The sequence below is a fragment of the Mesoplodon mirus genome, assembly GCF_964341445.2.
Source record: "Mesoplodon mirus genome assembly, contig: HAP1_SCAFFOLD_717, whole genome shotgun sequence".
Classification (NCBI taxonomy): domain Eukaryota; kingdom Metazoa; phylum Chordata; class Mammalia; order Artiodactyla; family Ziphiidae; genus Mesoplodon; species Mesoplodon mirus.
The window spans coordinates 158,473-176,898 of NW_028295316.1; the positions used below are offsets into that span (position 1 = coordinate 158,473).

An 18,426-nucleotide genomic window follows, 5' to 3' on the forward strand; every position below is an offset into this window, starting at 1 on the left:
TTACCTGCTAATAAAGGATATCCTTAATATTTCAGATAATATATTTACATTATGAAATGTAATTCAGGAATGACAGCAAAGTATAATTCTTAAATATGTAGTTGCTCTTTTCCCCTCGAAAGAAATTATGTATCATAGTGACTGGTTCAATAGTTTTCTAAGTTTTTTCTCATTGAGTACAAGTTTCATTTTCATATCTAATTATAGACGTTTATTTTTATTTATTTATGTTTTAAATTTTATTTTTGGCTGCGTTGGGTCTTCTTTGCTGCACGCGGGCTTTCTCTAGTGGAAGCGAGAGGGGGCTGCTCTTCATTGCGGTGCGTGGGCTTCTCATTGCGGTGGCTTCTCTTGTTGCAGAGCACAGGCTCTAGGCGTGCGGGCTTCAGTAGTTGTGATACATGGGCTCAGTGGTTGTGGCTTGCAGGCTCTAGAGCACGGGCCCAGTAGTTGTGGCGCACAGGCTGAGTTGCTCCGCGGCATGTGGGATCTTCCCAGACCAGGGCTCGAACCGTGTCCCCTGCATTGGCAGGCAGATTCTTAACCACTGCACCACCAGGGACGTCCCTATAGATGTTTTAAACATTTTTGTGCAACGAGGGACAAACAGTTGTATTGCAGCATTAACTACTTATTATTTATAAACTGCACTTTTGCTTTCCTCATTTTATACATAGCTGGTTTGGTAATCAATCACCATGACCATCTCTATTAAATGCCGCTGAGCTTTCAGCATCATGGTATTAAGTAAGGTCATGAGAGACAAATGATAATTCAGGTTATTAATGTGAGTGTTTCAAAACTGTGTCTGAATTTTTTCTTTCTTTTTCAATTGTCTGGGTGTACCTGTTGCCTGAAAATGATCGACGGAACGAAACTAGAGCTCAGCTTCTTGCTCAGATGGACGTCAGTATGGGAGGAAGAGTGGCAGAGGAACTTATATTTGGAGCTGATCATATTACAACAGGTTGGCTGTAAAGAATAGCTTTGGTTCAAATTGTGTTTGTTGGTTTAAAGATTTTTTTTAACTTGAGTTTTATGTATATTTCAAATTTTCAGGTGCTTCCAGTGATTTTGATAATGCAACCCAAATAGCAAAGCAGATGGTCACCAAATTTGGAATGAGTGAAAAGGTAATGGCTAATTTTAATCCTTCCTCATGTATCAAATGTTGATGTGCCAAGTGTCTCTTTGTGAGAGAGGATTCTCATTATAAATTGATAGATTTTCCCCTGTCTCATTCCAAATGGATTTAACAAAGCTGACTCTAAACTAAATGTCATTTTCTGAGAAATGTAACATACTCTTTCCATTCCAGCTGCTCAAACAGTAAGAGTTATTGCTTCATGAATTAACCAAATGATAATATAAATTCTTTAGCTTTTTTTATTCATATGACATCGAAGACCTACTTGTTGAGCTTGCTTACTTTGCCCTTTCCACATACTTCACATTCTTACATTATCACTGTGGCTCCATAAAGCAATTCCAGTACTCTGTGAATTGTGGATTTCTGGACTAGAATAGCTGCTAAGGTTTTCTAAGAAGGTACTCAGAACGATACTTAGGATTTAAAATTTTCTCTCTTGTTCACACTTTTTAGTATTATACTTTCAGAAGAATAATGAAGTTTTTTTGCCCTCAAGGGCATTTTTATATTGTATTTTTTCCTTGCCCCCATGATATTTATTTTCTTATGTATAGGATAGTACTTCCTCTGTTACATACATTAGTGTTGGAGGTTTTTCTGTTGGATTTCTTTCTTTTCATTGATTTTAGCTTGGAGTTATGACCTACAGTGATACAGGGAAACTGAGTCCAGAAACACAATCTACTATTGAACAGGAAACCAGAATCCGTCTGAGGGTAATGTTCTTTTTTTAAATGTTTATTTATCTATTTAGTCAAAATGTGCCTAAATATTTGGGTGCTTGCAAAAAAACTAAAGTTCCTCTGTTTTATAAAGTTAATAGGTGCACCGTTGCTGCCGTGATTAACTATGTCATAGACTGGATCTTTGACATAGACTGGAACCCCTGATCATAGACTGGATCTTTATTTTATTCTGGCCATAGGCTAAGAACAAGTTATATATATATATACATATATATATATATGCATATATATATATATACACATATATGTATATATATATATATTTTAAATAAATTTATTTATTTTATTTTTGGCTGCATTGGGTCTTTGTTGCTACATGTGGGCTTTCTCTGGTTGCAGCGAGCAGGGGCTGCTCTTCATTGCGGTGGCTTCTCTTGTTGCTAAGCATGGGCTCTAGGGCACGGGCTTCAGTGGCTGTAGTGCGGGGCTTCAGTGGTTGTGGCGCGCGGGCTTAGTTGCTTTGCGGCTTGTGGGATCTTGCAGGACCAGGGATTGAACCCGTGTCCCCTGCATTGGCAGGCGGATTCTTAACCACTGTGCCACTAGGGAAGCCCAGAACAATTTACATTGTGATTTAAATATTCAGTCCTTCTTTAGCTGATATATTTCTAATATTTTATGTATTTTCTTTAATTTGATTATTTTACTTGGACATGGTTATGTTCAAAATGTCTAGTAATTGTATTGTGTTTATATGACCTGTGCTTCTTGGTGTTGGTAAATTCATTTTTACATATTCCACCCAATTTTATAAGGACAAAAATATAATTCGCTAGTAAAATATTGGCAGAAACATTGTACAGGCAAATATGACACTGCCAAAAATGAACTGTTATTACTGCCATTATTCATAAGCTGATAAACTTAATTCAGACTCACCTTTGGAAAGAGAGTTGAAGGATTTAAATGAAAAGTTCAAGGTGGGTTGCAAAAAAAATCAAATGTACGGAAGTCAGGGATCACCTCTAATGATACTGTATTACTGTATTGAGAGGTGAGTGTGTTACCAAGTAAAAGAATGGAAATTATATCTTTTCTGGCCATTCTAGATTGAGTAAATTGGTGAAATCTCAAGAGGCAAAAGGAGCAAACTCCCTTTCCTTTTAGCACGTATACTGAAAAGAGAAATAGATTTCTGTGTTCACAGACCTTATTTAGAAAGCAGATAAGTACAGTGTATAATTTTATTTCTTAAGTAGCTTTTTGTTTAAGTAGTCCTCAGTTATCTCTATGATAGACTTTGAGGTTAAAAATGTAACATTTGAAAGTATGAAAGAGTTATCTTTAGGGAACCAAGCTTTTAAATGCACTTATCTTTCATAACTAGAAGTCAATAGATTTTATAGTTTTTTTAGGGTGCATAAAGGCTTTTTATCTCATTGAGGGTTTGTGCTTCTCCTAAGGTTTCTGCCTCTTACATATCTGCTTTGTATTTCAGGATTCGTATGAGTGAGCAAAACATATCTTGAAGACTCATGCAAAGAGCACAAGAATCTAGCAGAAGCTTTACTGAACTATGAAACTTTGGATGTCAAAGAGATTCAGATTGTTCTTGAGGGGAAGAAATTGGATGTGAGATGATAGCTCTTGATGCATTGTTGGTTTTATTGCAAGACCATAGTAGCACTGCAGTAGTCGTATTTTGCAACACTTTTCTCCCATTCTTGGTATCACTCAAGGGTGTGAAACACTTTGTCAGTCTTTTGTCACATTTATCTAATTTTGATTATTCTCATGATGGACACCTACTGCAATCAGCAATTTACTAAAGAAAATAAAGAACTATCAGGATTGAAAACAGCTTGTTTGAGAAATGTCAATCAGTTATTAAGTTGAAAATAAGTAATGATTTTATGGTTGGTTATAGTGCTAGACGTGAATAGAAATTGTGCCTTTAGCTCTTGGGAAGTATTTTTACTTAGGAAAATAAAATTCTTGAAGGATTGTCTTTATTTCTAGATAGTACCACTTATCTTTGATAAAGAAATGATGCTATTTGGCTATTGGTAAATCATATTTCTACATACATCAGTGGAAACTTCATTAAGATGCACTTAATTATGATCTAGATTGACCATATATAAAGTGTTTTTTAAAAACAAATCTAAGAGTAGAGAATTGTGAACCTACAGATACAATCGGAATTTAAATGATTATTATAAGCTTTTTAAAATGCAGCTTGCATTTTCATGGTCTTTTTTTTTAACATTACTATCACTCTGAAAATGAAGTTTACTTCAGAGCAGCAGTATTTTGTTAAATAAACAAGTAACACACCTCAAATTATGAATAACTATGTAATTATGCTTTGCGTTAAAACCAAAATAAAACCAAGAACCCAGTCCCATTCAGAGTGAACTTTTGAATTATGCTGTGTTAGAAATGGAAAGTTGTGTTTATTTTTCAGTCAGATTTTGTGAATATGAATGTGTTGTTACAGAATTTACAGATGACTTTATTTAACTCAGTAGAAAAATTATTTTAGAGCACATTGTAGTGGCTTTACAACCATACTATATTCTTGAAGTGATTTTATTAAAATTACCTACAGTTTTCTAGTAACTTTTAAGCTGTATATGGTCTTCGTTGAGGTTGGTAGAGGGAGCTTGCTACATGATATTCTTGCCCTTTATTTGGGTAATTTAAAATTTTGATGTACTTTCAAACTTAGAGAAACATTACCAGAATAATACAAGGAATTCTCATATACCCTTGATTCAGATATACCAGTTATTTTCATTTGCCCATTTTTTATTGCCCCTGCTTCCTTTCTCCCTTCCCCCTCTCTTCCCTCCCTCCCTCCTTCCCTCCCCTTCTCTCTGTGTTTATATATATATGAGTATACATGTCTTTGCCTGGACACGTTTTCATTTGTCTTGGTAGACTTCTAGAAATTGCTGTGTGATGTGGTGAGTTTCTGTTTAACTTGTTAAGAACCTGATGAACTGTTTTGAAAGTAACTATATAATTTAATGTTCCAACTACCAGTGTATGAAGGTTCCCATTTCTCCATATCTTGTACAGTGTTTCTTATAGTCTTGTCTTTTTGACAAAGCCAATCTAGTGGGTATGAAGTAGAATCTCATTGTAGATTTAATTTACATTTCCCTAGGACTAGTGATTTTGAACATCCTCTGCTAGGCTTTTGGTCATTTGTATATCGTCTTTGGAGAAATGTCTGTTGAAATCCTCCCTCCCCTCTTTGGGTTGTTGTCTTCTGTGTTGTAAGAGATCATATATTCTAAAGACAAGTCCTTTATCATATGGATCTTGTTTTTTTGTTTGTTTGTTTGTTTTGGCGGTACACGGGCCTCTCACTGTTGTGGCCTCTCCCATTGTGGAGCACAGGCTCCGGACGCACAGGCTCAGCGACCATGGCTCACGGGCCCAGCTGGCCGCGGCATGTGGGATCTTCCCAGACCAGGGCACGAACCCATGTCCCCTGCATCGGCAGGCGGACTCTCATCCACTGCGCCACCAGGGAAGCCCAATCTTGTTTTTTTTTAATCCAGTGTGAAAATCTCTGTTGTTTGAGTAGGGTGTTTAGTTCATTCATATTTAATATTTATGTAGTGGCTTTTACATCTGCCATTTGCTATTTGTTTTCTGTTTTTCTCATATCTAAAGAGATCCCTGTGTTCCTCTTCTTCTTTTTTGGCTGCACAGCATGGCTTGTGGGATCTTAGTTCCCCAACAGGAATTGAACCCGGGCCCTTGGCAGTGAGAGCACGGAGTTCTAACCACTGGACTAACAGGAAATTCCCTGTTCCTCCTATTGTGAGTTATGTCTTAGCAGTTGCTCTAGGGAAGACAGTACACATTTATCACTCTTAATCACAGGCTCCTTCAAAATAATACAAGTTTAATTCTGTCACAATGCAGTAAATTTGTTCCAGTATATCTCCCTTTCTTTCCTTTGTGCTATTGTTGCCATGTTACATCTGTACGTGTTACAACAACTTAATACAATTATTAACTACTGGCTTATATAATCTTAAGTCCTCTGTCTTTATCTGGGGATGTCTTTATTTTGCCTTGTTTCTTTGTTTGTTTTGTTTTTTTGCAGTACGCGAGCCTCCCACTGTTGGGCCTCTCCCGTTGCGGAGCACAGGCTCCGGACGCGCAGGCTTAGCGGCCATGGCTCACGGGTCTAGCCACTCCGCGGCATGTGGAATCTTCCCGGACCGGGGCACAAAGCCGCGTCTCCTGCATCGGCAGGTGGACTCTCAACCACTGCGCCACCAGGGAAGCCCAACAGTTTATTCTTTAATCACTTTGAGTGTGTCGTCCCACAGCCTCTGATTTCCATTATTTTTGGTGAAAAGTCAGCTGTTAATGGTAATTTTGGTCTCCTTTTCCAATAGGTTTTCACTTGCTGCTTTCAAGAATTTTTTCTTAGTCTTGTCTTTTAACAGTTTGACTATGATGTGTATAAGTGTGGATATCCTTGAGTTTTTCCTACTTGGGATTCGTTGAACCTCTTGGATCTGTAGATTAATGTTTTTCATCAGATTTGAGACATTTTTGGCAATTATTTCTTCAAATATATTTATTTGCCCTTTCTCTCTTCTTCTGGGATTCTCCTTTCACATATGTTGATCTGGTCTCTGAGGCTTTGTTCATTTTTTTCATTGCTTTTCTCCCTCTCCTCTTCAGATTGAATACTTTCTGTTGATTCAGCTTCAAGTTCACTGATTCTTTCTTCTTCTTTCAACTGAATTTTTCATTTCAGATATTATATTTTTCAGCTCCAAGTTTCTATCTGGTTCTTTCATATACCTTGTATCTCTTTACTGAGATTCTTCATGCATTGCACCATTTTCATCATAGCTCTCATTAATTCTTTAAACATGAATTCCATTAGTTCTTTGAACCTGTTCATAATAGCTGCTTTTAAGTCTTTGCTCATTCTAACATCTGGAGATACTCAGTTCCTATTGAATGCTTTTCTTCCTCAGTAAGGGTACACTTTCTTCTTTCTTTGCTTTGTAATCTTGTTGAATTTCAGATAATGTAGCAATTACTAATTCTGAATTTTTCCCCTGAGGGTTGTTCTTGTTTTATTTAGTAACTTGCCACCAGTAAATTTGTGAAATCTGTCTCCACGGCAGTGTGCAGTCACCGATGTCTCTACTCATTTTTTAAAATAATAAATCTTGCTTCCTAAGCATTGCTGCTGGATTGCATAGCTTAGCATATAGCCAAAGACTGGACAGAGGTTGTGTTCAAACCCCATCAGTCAGGCCTCCACTCTGCCAATGGATCTGTGTGGGCTGGCAAGTACATACAGTGTTCAGGTCATTTTCAAGTCTGCTCTGGTCTGAGCTTTCTGATGGGCTTTTTTGCTTCTCCCTTGTGCATATGTGCAGGCTTTGGCAACCATGGGTATGTGGGTGGCCTGAATCAGCTTCAGTTTCCGCTTTGCATGCCTGTACATCTGGAGTATATAGAGTGCTTATCCAACCCAGATGGCTGTCTTACCTCCTAGAACTTCCAGTGAAATCCCTGGCTACTCTGTTGTTTGCCCCAAACAGGACTACAACCTCACTGAGCCTTGTTTGCTTACCACTGAGCTCCCAGGTTAACTTACAATGCATCATATCAAATGAGTCCCCTCTGGCAGTGACAACAAGTCTTGTTCCCTGGGTCTGTTGTTGCCCTGGTTGAACTACTGCACCCGTAGACCTGGCCCGGGATGTGGCAGCACAGTAATCCCACAGGCTCACAGGTTCTTTCCCTAACTGGGTTTCATGAATAAGCACTTCTTAGTTTGTTGTAGATCTTCAGTTAATTTCCAGAGTGCTGAAATGGCTGTTTTATTAAACAGTTTATCCAAATTTACAGCTGCTTTTTAAAAAATGGAGATGATTTGTCAACCTCCTCCCCTCATCATGCCGAAAGTATATTTCCCCAGCTTATTCTGAATCACATTTCAACCAAATCAGTTTAATAAGGATGGACTTTGAGAGGACTTGTAAACTTTTTAAAGCTGTCCATTGAAAGCTACCACAATGCCAGAGTTTTACAAGTAACCTATACCTATTCAATAGATTACTTGTGGTAATTGATACATGTTTTATTTTTAGATATTCTTTGTTCATATTCATTTTAAAGTAAATACTGAGTTACTACAATCTGGCTAGTTATAAGCATTTTTCTTAATGTAAGTATGTAATATTTTAATAAAATATGTTGGAATGTAGATTTGATCTTTGAATTGAAAAAATAACACCTATTCGTGGACATAAAATTTGGAGAGTTGATACATTTGAACTGAGGATTTTATTTCTATGCAGATTCTCCCCTGTCCCCATTTTGTCACATGAATCCCTATTCTTTTGGGCAAGAATGTGATTCCCCAACACACACCCCTCCCCACCTTTTAAAACAGAAACTTAATTTAGTTATGTATCAATGCTTCATATGGGAATATAATGGGTAGCTAATCTGTTATGAATTTGAGAATGTATTTCATGAAAAAAGAAATTACAGAGCTGCCAAAGAGAGAGGGTGAGAGGGAGAGAGGTTGTAAAACCTGGTTTGGGGAACTCGATATGAATCTAATCTCCCGCAGTTCTGGGAGCAGGTATGTAACTCATACCCAGGGAACCTGGAATCTGAAGGAACTCGTAGGTTACTTTGGCTCAGGACAGGAGAAGAACTGCTAATGTGTTGAGACTGTTCTGCACTCTCAGCATTTGCTTTGACAAAGACTGTTTGAGTGCTTATCGAGGACGTTAGTCAAGCGTGAAAGAGAGAAAATGAGCCCTGGTGGTGGATCCACATTGGATACCGCACAAAAGGCCACTTAGAGGCGTGAACAGGCCTCAGAACAGGATAGTCCAAAGAGGGGCTCTGGATTCCTTAAGAGCTAAGAAGAAAGAATGGATTACATTCACTTAGGTCAAGGGAGTTACAGGTGAGAACAGCTGTGGGCACGGAAATGCCCCTGAGAGAGAGAGTCAGCTTTAAAACAATTGCCAGATCCAGACTGCTCAAAACCATCTCACATAAGAACTCTACAGCCTCCTGCAGTTTTGAACCTGGCAGCATGGGAAACCATGATTAGCCAGCTGAAGGAGGAAGGATGGGATGAGGCAGGAAAGGAGGGGACCATGCCTGCCTTCCACCCCTACTGCAGGTGGTCTGCCTGTAGCATGGCCTAGCTGATTAACTCTGACTTGGCATTTTTATAGTTCTGTATGTTATGTGGGGCTGGACATTGTTTTTCAGTGCTTTGTGAGTTAAAGCAACTCTGGACTTCTTATTACTTGAGAGTAAGGGTTTTCAACCTGGGTTGGGAGAAGAACCTCTGAATATTTAAAAGGGTAGTGGGAGATGAAGTTGCCTTCTAATTATATCCCATGAGTCAAAAATAGTGGTTACATATATTAACAGATTTTTGTTTGAACACTTTTCTGGGTGATATAATTCTATTCATAAGATTTTTCAAAATTGAAATATTTGTGTAATTTCCATCATAATCATGTATGGGATATGTGTGTGAGTAACTATTTTAACAAAGCTTCTAATGTCTTGGTATTTTTTTAAATTTTTATGGAAGTATAGTTAATTTACAGTGTTGTATTTCAAGTGTACAGCAAAGTGATTCAGTTATACATATATATCTATATATATTCTTTTCCAGATTCCTGTCCATTATAGGTTATTACAAGATATTGAGTATAGTTCCCTGTGCTATACAGTAGGTCCTTATCTGTTTTATATATAGTAGTATGTATATGTTAATCCCAAACTCCTAATTTATCTCCGACCACCACCCCCCTGCTATCCGCTTTGGTAACCATAAACTTGTTTTCTATGTTTGTGAGTCTGTTTCTGCTTCGTAAATAAAATAAGTTCATTTGTATCATTTTTTTTAGATTCCACATATAAGTGATATCATGATGTCTTTCTCTGACTTGACTTCACTTAATATAATCTCTAGGTCCATCCATGCTGCTGCAAATGGCATTATTTCATTCTTTTTTATGGCTGAGTAATATTCCATTGTATATGTATGCTACATCTTCTTTATCCATTCACCTGTCAGTGGACATTTATCGAAAAGATACATGCACCCCGGTGTTCATAGCAGCACTATTTGCAATATCCAAAACATCATGGAAGCAACATAAATGTCTTGGTATTTTTATATGATTTTATTTCCTCTTCCCCCTTATATGATATTTTATTGTACTATATTATGGTTCAGTATTCTTTCCCCTTAAAATTCCTATGCAATTTAGTCATGTTATATTTCCATAATCATTATCAGTTTAATACTTTTAATATTGAAATAGCTAATCTAGGGATTTAGTAGAATGATCTATTTATTGTTAAAATGGGGACAAGAGAAACTGCTTTTAGTTGATTACAGCTCTTATTTTCCCCTTTATTCTGTTGATAACATTTCTATGATTATGTTAAAATTCAGGAATTATTTTGTGGGATCTTATTCTTTGCTCTCCATTTTATGTTGGTAAACTCTAAGGTTATATATCCTTTGTCCTTTCAGCTTCTCTCTATATTTTTGTATCATCTGTATGCTGATGACTTCTTAGTCTTGCTCTATAGCCCTTTTCCATTTAGGCTACGTGTCCAACTGTTTTTCTCCATAGCATTTGATTTGTATGTTCATAAGAAGCTGTTATTGGGGACTTCCCTGGTGGTCCAGTGGTTAGGACTCCACACTCTCAATGCAGGGAGCGCAGGTTCAAACCCTGGTCTGGGAACTAAGATCCTGCATGCCACATGGCGCGGCCAAAAGAAAAGAAGAAGAAGAAGAAAAAAGCTGTTCTCTAATTTATTGTTTCTGTGTCTGCCTTTTCCCACCTGGTGTTGAGTTCTAGGAAGGAGTCTTGAACACTGGTATCTCTAAGACTAAATGCAGTGCTTTATAAGTAGACAGCTAAAAAATCTTCAGTGAGTGAAAGAATAATAGGCATTCAGTAGATTGATCCTAATTCCCCCATCAGGCAGAGCACTGGAACAGATGGGTCAGATTCTCCATAGATGGTTAAATAATGCCATAGAGAACATGAGTAGTAAGTGGTTTTTTCGTCTTTGAAAACATCGCAGTGACTGTAACAATAAAGAAGATGGAATGTCTTCCTGAGGAAAATCTGCCTTCTTTTTTGGAAGATAAAATGTGCAAGGTAGGACTGAGTGCCAGGCTAACAGTATCTTTTACATAGAAGGATCTGTTAACTGGATTAAAAAGATAACTTTAAGACCTGCAGCATGTGAAACTCCTTAAGTATTCTGGATTGATTTCATACAAGATGTGTTTTATCTTTGATCAACCAGTTGCCTCCATTCACAGTCCTGAGGCATGTTAAAGACCAGTTGTTGGTAAACTTGAGATGTTAGGAATGTCTGTATAACTCTCCTGGAAGTTCTGAACTAGGTGATGAAAGAGACAGAGTTGCGAGAAGACAGAGAAAGAAGAGACAAGATATGGAGGATTGGAGAAGATGGTTGCTAAAGAATTTCCAGGAAGAACAAAAGAGAGACTGTTTATATTATTTGGAAATAAGCATCGTTATCTAAAAAGAAACCCAAATCAACTATAACCAAAATATCAAATGACTGAATGATTATAAGAAATTTGTGAATCAAACTATGCAAAGCCTGGGGCTTCCCTGGTAGCGCAGTGGTTGAGAATCTGCTGCCAATGCAGGGGACACGGGTTCGATCCCTGGTCCTGGAAGATCCCAAATGCCTCGGAGCAACTAAGCCCGTGTGCCACAACTGCTGAGCCTGCACTCTAAAGCCTGCAAGCCACAACTGCTGAGCCCACGTGCCACAACTACTGAAGCCCACGCTCCTAGAGCCCGTGCTCTGCAACAAGAGAAGCCACCGCAGTGAGAAGCCCACGCACTGCAAGGAATAGTAGCTCCCGCTCGCTGCAACTAGAGAAATCCCGCGTGCAGCAATGAAGACCCAACGCAGCCTAAATTAATTAATTAATTAATTTTTAAAAAAACACTATGCAAAGCCTGATGCACAATGTTTCCTGGTGGAGGGAGCATAGCTCCCACCAAGTAGAAGCATCTTGTCAGCATTAACTCTGCTAGGCCAAAAGGTTCATAATTTTTATTTTTAATTTTGCTGGAAGATAATGTTTTATACTGTTATAGCACAAAGAAAACTGACTTCAAAATTTATCAAAACTTAATGTGATTTTTTTTTCTTCCTGTTTGGGAAGTTGATAGGAGGGCAAGTGCATACTTGTACCCTGGTTCCACTTTCTGTATGCTTCTTCATCCTTGTTAGATTTTAAGATTCTTAGGTTCGTGCTTCTTCTTAGTGTCATAAGATCTCAAATCCTCTCATATAAAATTTGAAGAAAGAGTTGCTAAAGGAGTACATATAAGGTAAAAAGAATGTCTCTCTTGGTTGGGTTTTATAAAAAATACACCTGCAGGGCCTCCCTGGTGGCGCAGTGGTTGAGAGTCCGCCTGCCGATGCAGGGGATACGGGTTCGTGCCCCGGTCTGGGAGGATCCCATATGCCGCGGAGCGGCTGGGCCCGTGAGCCATGGCCGCTGGGCCTGCGCATCCGGAGCCTGTGCTCCGCAACGGGGGAGGCCACAACAGTGAGAGGCCCGCATACCGCAAAAACAAAAACAAAAACAAACAAAAAATACACCTGTTTTTTTAAATACACCTTTTCTAAAAGTGAACTGTTACTATGCTTCTCAGTACCCCGAATCACAAATTTCATTTATCCACCAAAGCTGCTGTTGGTCACTGTTAAAACTGATTATATGGTTAGCATTACATTTTGTAAATTACTTGTGATGCCAAGGTGATGTTTAGGATTTGTGCTTAACTCTGGGGGAAATATTTCTTTAAATGGATAATGCTGATTTTTTTAAGAGGGTTAACATAAATCATAACAGTGGGAAAATAAATTTTGACCAGAACTTTCAAACTATCTCCTATTTCCTATGCACCTAATACCATCGGCATGAAGTCATCCACATAATGGGTAAATTTGATGTCCTGTAAGGTAGTGAGAATATCAAGATCTCGGTGGATTAAACTACCACAGAATTATCAGCATTTGATGAGCAAATGTTGTCTTGAAGCAAGATGATGAAGTTGAACCCCTATCCATATCAAGTAAGAGTAGAAAGCTTCTGGTACCCATGGTTAATTTGTGAACTGATTGTATCCTTTGATCATTAAAAAAAAAATTTAGGGGACTTCCCGGGCGGTGCAGTGGTTAAGACTTCGCCTTCCAATGCAGCGGGTGTGGGTTTGATCCCTGGTTGGGGAGCTGAGATCCTTCATGCCTCACAGCCAAAATAACCAAAACATAAAACAAGCAATATTGTAACAAATTCAGTGAAGACTTTAAAAATGGTACACATAAAAAATCTTTTGAAAAAATTTAGTTCCTTGATTGTAAACAATGTTTTATTAATTATTAATATTAAGTATTTTATTATTTATTAATAAAATTAATTAATTTTATTAATTATACATGTTAATGCCTTATCTGTATTTGCATTTATACTTTTTTTTTTTTTTTTTTTTGCGGTACGCGGGCCTCTCACTGTTGTGGCCTCTCCCATTGCGGAGCAGAGGCTCCAGACGCACAGGCTCAGCGGCCATGGCTCACGGGCCCAGCCGCTCCGTGGCATGTGGGATCTTCCCGGACCGGGGCACGAACCCGTGTCCCCTGCATTGGCAGGCGGACTCTCAACCACTGCGCCACCAGGGAAGCCCCATTTATACTTTTTGTGTGTGTGTGGCTGCACCGGCCCTGGCAGCGAAAGCACCAAGTCCTAACCACTGGACTGCCAGGGAATGCCCTATACTAAATTTTTTGGTCACAAATTTTATGTGGCCAAATGTACTGATATTTTCTTTTGACACTTCCATTGTTTTTGTTTGAAAAATCTTCAAAAACTTACAAATAATACCACTCATCCATATTTTCTTCTAAAATATTTAGTGGTTTCATTAAAAAGACTAAACATTTTTACTAACCTGGAGTTTCTTTTGGTGTATATGTTGAGATATGTAGTTAACTTCTTATCACAAATTGATTTTTCCCAAACCATTTATTAATAATCTACATCATTCTCATTGATTTGTATAGTTTCTCTTATGTTAATACATTCTCACCTCTTACTGTTTTCCAGTAATATGCTTATTCTTCTGTAGGCTAGTATTTAATAATTATATTTTTATATTTACTAATTATGTATTTTATAATCTAACAGAAAATATTTATCTTAACTTTCTTTAAACATATTTAAAGCTATTTTATTTTAACTAGAAACAAATCACTATATGTCTATGCAAAAGCAACATATGTTTATTGCTGAAAAGTTAGAAAATATAAATAAGAAAATAAATATGAAAGAAGGAACACCTTAGTAGTGAGTGGATGTAACTATGCCTCATTCCCCTAACACTGGGTCCCCCATGTGCAAGGTTCTGAGGGGTGATGTTAAGCTTTTGCCCTACCTCCTTCCCCTCTTAGAACCCACTTGGGTCCCAGGTTGGTGACTGAGGTGCTTAATTTGTTTCCAGTGAAAAAAGTTTGGCCACAAAGGGGATGGCCATTACACCTTTCTTGGTACCAACTCCCTATAAAACTAAGAGGTCCTATGTTTGCCACAGACTCTGGAGCAAAAAACGGCTTAAGACTTTATGAAGTAGAGATGCCAACCCATTTTTCTTGTAGATGGAAGTGCATTGCTGGCTGACTGTAGTCATGAGAAAATAAGCTCAGTACCAATAAGAGAATAATAAGAAGAATAAGAGAAAATAAGCTCAGTGCCTTCTCCTCATAGGAAGCAAAGACCCTCGTTGGAAGGGCTAAAGTAGGCACGTTGCCAACTGATGCTCCATATCCTCACAATGCTGGGCGGTCAGGGACACAGGGGATAGTCTGGATTCTATGGGAGAGAAGTATGGAAGTAAAACAGCTGAAATTTTAACTTGCATTCCTAGTGAGTTTCAATGTTTGAGAGTTACAAAGAAAAGTTACAAACACCCCAGTCTGCCTATGGAATCTCAGGAGTCACAGATGGTGTCTACTCTGGCTAGGTAGCCAAGGTAGGAAGAGGGTGAAAATTCTTTCCAGCTATAAACTGCCATGATAAGCAGAAATTATCCTAAGGGGGCCACAGAGATGAGGGGTATGTTGGGCACGAAAATGCTCAGGTCAGGTCTCCACTGCTAGGGACAGGGTAACAAACCATGCCAGTTTTCCCAGGACTGTCTTGGTTTTATCACTGATAGTCCTGTGTCCCAAGAATGCCCCAGTCCTGGACAAACTGGGGAACCTACTTGGGACACATAGTAGACTGACAGCCCCAGCAGCTGTCCTTCTGGATCCACGTCTGCGTCTGTCCTATGCCCATGCTTCCCACGACTGCTCCCAGTCATTGTACCCACAATAGGGGTAAAATACAGGCCCACTCCTGGAAGATGCAGGATTTATTTATCATATGACTTTGGCTCCAGGATTCCCCTTTGGCCTGGCCAGAAATGTTGTTAGAACTGTGCTGCAGTTTTAGACTCTCTCTACCCAGTCTTCTTTGTTGCCCTCTATCTTCACTTCTTCCATTCTTCCTAGCTCCCTCCCTCCATAATTTGCTATGGCCACTTAACATATTACCACAAATTTCGTGGCTTAAAACCACACATATTTATAGTATAGTTCTGGAGGTCAGAGGTCAGAAATGATTCTCACTGAGCTAACATCAAGGCTGCATTCCTTTCTGGAGGTTCTAGAGGACAATCAGTTTTCTTGTCTTTTCCGACTTGTAGAGGCCACCTGTATTCCTTGGCTTGTGGCCCCTTCCATCTTCAAAGCCAGCAATGACCTGTCGAGTCTTTCTCACATCATTCTGACACTCCTGCCTCCTCCTTCCACATATGAAGGACCCTTGTGATTACACTGGATCCACCTGAATTTGTTAAGGCATCCATAACATGTTTTTCATCATAAAACAGGTATTACTCTGACATTATTAATTCCATTAACATATGTTAAATAAATATTAAATAAATAATTATTAAATAAATATGCAGGAAACCACCAGGGCATTATTTGAGTCTTAGATAGGCATGGGAGCTCTAAGCAACTTTACTTTAAAACAATTTATTTATTTATTTGGCTGTGCCAGGTCTTAGTTGGCAGCACTTGGGCTCTTTTAGTTGCAGCATGTGGCATCTAGTTCCCTGACCAGGGATCGAACCTGGGCCCCTGGCACTGGGAGCGTGAAATCTTAACCCCTGGACCACCAGGGAAGTCCCCAAGCAACAACTTTCTAGAGGGCATCTGTTTGCAAAGAAATCTGGGAATCTTAGCTTTCAAGTGCTTGGGGATCCAGGTAGCATTTGACAAGGACATACAGAAGTTCAGAGTTGGCCTAGCATATACTCCTTGAGTATCTCTGGTCTATACAGAAACACTAGAGTCAACCAAATCTTGACAACCTACCTGGAGTCCTGGTGTGTGGTTCTTATCTCCCTACAGCCTGGTAGTGTCTTTGACCCTCATTGCAGGCTGCATCAGCAAGTGTCAGAGTCTTCTTCAGATGTCACAATAGGGAGCCTTTACTGGTCTCATAGGTCACACTGGGGAGTACTGCGGAGTCAAATAGAGGACAAAAGATTATTCTCTGGTTGGGGTATCATAGGAAGAAAATTGTGGGTGATCAGAGTTGAAACCAGTCACACACATCAAAACCATTTGGTGCAGCTAAGCTGGATAGACCTGAGAAATGTTTTTTTGTTTGTTTTTTGTTTTGTTTTTGTTCATTGCTCTTTCACCAGTGAAGACACTGTCCTGGAACCAGCTATCACTTCAACAGGGACCCTGCCTCCCTCCAGAGTTTTTCGGCACAATTGCTTTCTTTCTTTCTTTCTTTTTATTTTTTTGGCTGTGCCGCGTTCCCCAACCAGGGATGGAACTCGTGCTTGCTGCAGTGGAAGCGAGGAGTCCTAACCTCTGGACCTCCAGGGAATTCCCCCAGCAGCAATTTCTGCTGAAGGTCTGGACACCTGACTTCTGAGTCACTAATTCCAAGCAATTTGTTGTCAAATCATTCAACCTACAAAGCACAAAATGGCATTAAACGGCCTCTGAAGAATAAGTACCTAAATTAATATCTACGCATTTGTCTTGCTGTAAAATATGGCTGCCAAACTTTCAAATTTTGCTGGTGCATCTTGTGCAATGGTGGTATCTGTTACTTTTTAATTTGGTTAATCAAAATTCTTAAAATCATTAACATGATTTTGATCTTGAAATCATCAACAAATGTAATAGGAACCTGCTGAGTTTTGGGATAGCTGGTTTTGTATTAACTGTTGTTGTGAGCCTGCTTCTGCTTCTGTCTGTTTCACCCACAATACCAGGTTTGGTTTAATTGTATTGTAACTGTATAATTACAGTAATTGTATAATTACTGGATCAAGTACTACATTAAAAGGAGTTTCTGTATACAGTCGCCTGTTTCTACCAGTATGGAGTATGGAGTCAACCTATTTTGCTTTATTCCTAAGAAATGGAATAAAGATGGAAACACAAGTTGCAGATAGAGAAAGATGGAAGCAAGGGAAAAGATTATTTAAAGTTTGGGAAATTTTAAAGATATGGGACAAGGATAAAGCATAAGAGGTTTCATAACAATGGAGATGATAAGATTCCATAAGGTCACTATGATGATTAGATTTAGGAGTGGGAAACAGATTTGGGTGGATAAAGCAAAGGAGCAAAGAGACTATTAAGAGGAAACACGAAAGTTAGATGTCCCTATTAGTTAGCTAATTACTGAAAAATTTGGCTAATAGAATTTTAGGGAAATTTAGCTATATTGATTTTTTAAATTTGTAGCAACGATCTTATACTTCAATAAAAAACAGAGTACTTGTTTGCATTCTACTTGATTTTTTTCACCTGCATACTATTCTTCAATATTCTTCAATCTATACCAACCAGTTTGTGCCTTCCTTAAGTACTGCCAGAAACTATCAACTCTTTCTCCTGTTACAAAATTATAGCTTAAAAAAGTTCTTCACTCTTGTTGTCAAACGAATACACAGATATCAAACAATAATCGTTTACAAATTATAATGAAAGAATAATATACCATTACAGAAAAAAAAGCGCCCAGATACAGATATATCAAGAAGTGTACAGGATTTACTTAATGAAAAAAGCTACCAAAGGCTAATGAAGGACATAAAATAAGACAAATTGAGAGACATAACATGTACCTGGATACACTGATACAAGAGACTGATTCTCAGTTAAAATTCTCTTCACCTAATTACAATCAAAATCTCACTAAGATCTCTCTTTAGCTTGGCATAGTGATTAAAAATTCATCTCAAATAATGTAGAGGTAAACATTCCCAAGAGAATACTGAAAAGGAAGACTAAGGAGGGAAACCTTGGACCTGTAATAGATATTTCTATTTTACACACTACTGACGCTAGAAGAAGCAGACCAGAATGGAAAACCCAGAAACAGAAAAAACATCCGAGAATTAA

At 38.4% G+C, this 18,426-nt stretch overlaps 1 long non-coding RNA gene across 3 annotated transcripts in view; it reads right to left on the reverse strand.

Annotated features, from left to right (window-relative positions):
* The window catches only part of LOC309797557, a 104,669-nt gene that overhangs the window by 85,574 nt on the left and 669 nt on the right, over positions 1–18,426 (reverse strand). For all 3 annotated transcript variants that reach the window (XR_014292704.1, XR_014292705.1, XR_014292706.1), the window contains exon 2: positions 16,369–16,515. This is a non-coding gene — a long non-coding RNA (uncharacterized lncRNA). The remainder of the gene's footprint in view (positions 1–16,368; positions 16,516–18,426) is intronic.